The following is an 880-nucleotide window of genomic DNA, read 5'->3' on the forward strand; positions in this document are numbered from 1 at the left end:
TTCTCCAAATCTGTTCTGATGAAGAAACAAACTCATCTACGTCTTTGATGGCCTGAGGGTGAGTACATTTTCAGCAGATTTAGATTTTTGGCTGCACTATTCCTTTAAGTGTCCAAAAACATTACATTCAATTCACACTTAAGTGTTTTTTAAAGTATACTATTTCCATTATAGCGCTCTGAATGATCTGTTTAAGGAAACACTACACATCTCATGATCAACTGTCTAGATTTATGCATGTTATTGTTTACTGATTTAAATACAGAAGACAGGAGGTCCCCTTTAGCTCACTGGCTGACCAACATCAAGCAAATCTAACATTAGTGTTAACCTACTTCTGAATAATGAATCTAATGGAGTTGAGTTAAACTCATGTGAATTATTCACTTGGGTGACTTAGAGGTAACATGGTGTTTCCTGACCTATATCTGCTTGAAAGATGCCAAAAAGACACAGGATCTCATGATAAGCCCTATTTTGACTTGCGTATGGTCTCTTAAGGGAATTTAAGTTGAATATCTGCTCTTCCACAGTCTTTGTAAGCACAGGTTATGTTTCGCCAGCCAGATTGAATTCTGCTGTGGTAGGCCTCTGCAGTCATCAAGTTGTCAAGTGTTTTGATGTTATCGGAATGGAACGGAATAAGTAAATAAGGTGTCCCGACAGTTTGTCAATTTAAAGGATGGTCAGGAACTAACCGAGCCTAGTCTGATGAAGAGACCCGATTGCACTGTAAATATTTCATTGATTATTTACAATTAGTTTTAAAGAGGATTTTGAAGCAGGCAGTGTGAGACTGAGTTCACGGACACGTCTAAAGCCTGTGATGATGGAGTTGTTTGGGTAACACTTTACTTGAAGGGGTGTGCATAAGACTGAC

Source organism: Sinocyclocheilus grahami, unplaced genomic scaffold, assembly GCF_001515645.1.
Source record: "Sinocyclocheilus grahami isolate Dianchi unplaced genomic scaffold, SAMN03320097.WGS_v1.1 scaffold676.1, whole genome shotgun sequence".
NCBI classification, from domain to species: Eukaryota; Metazoa; Chordata; class Actinopteri; order Cypriniformes; family Cyprinidae; genus Sinocyclocheilus; species Sinocyclocheilus grahami.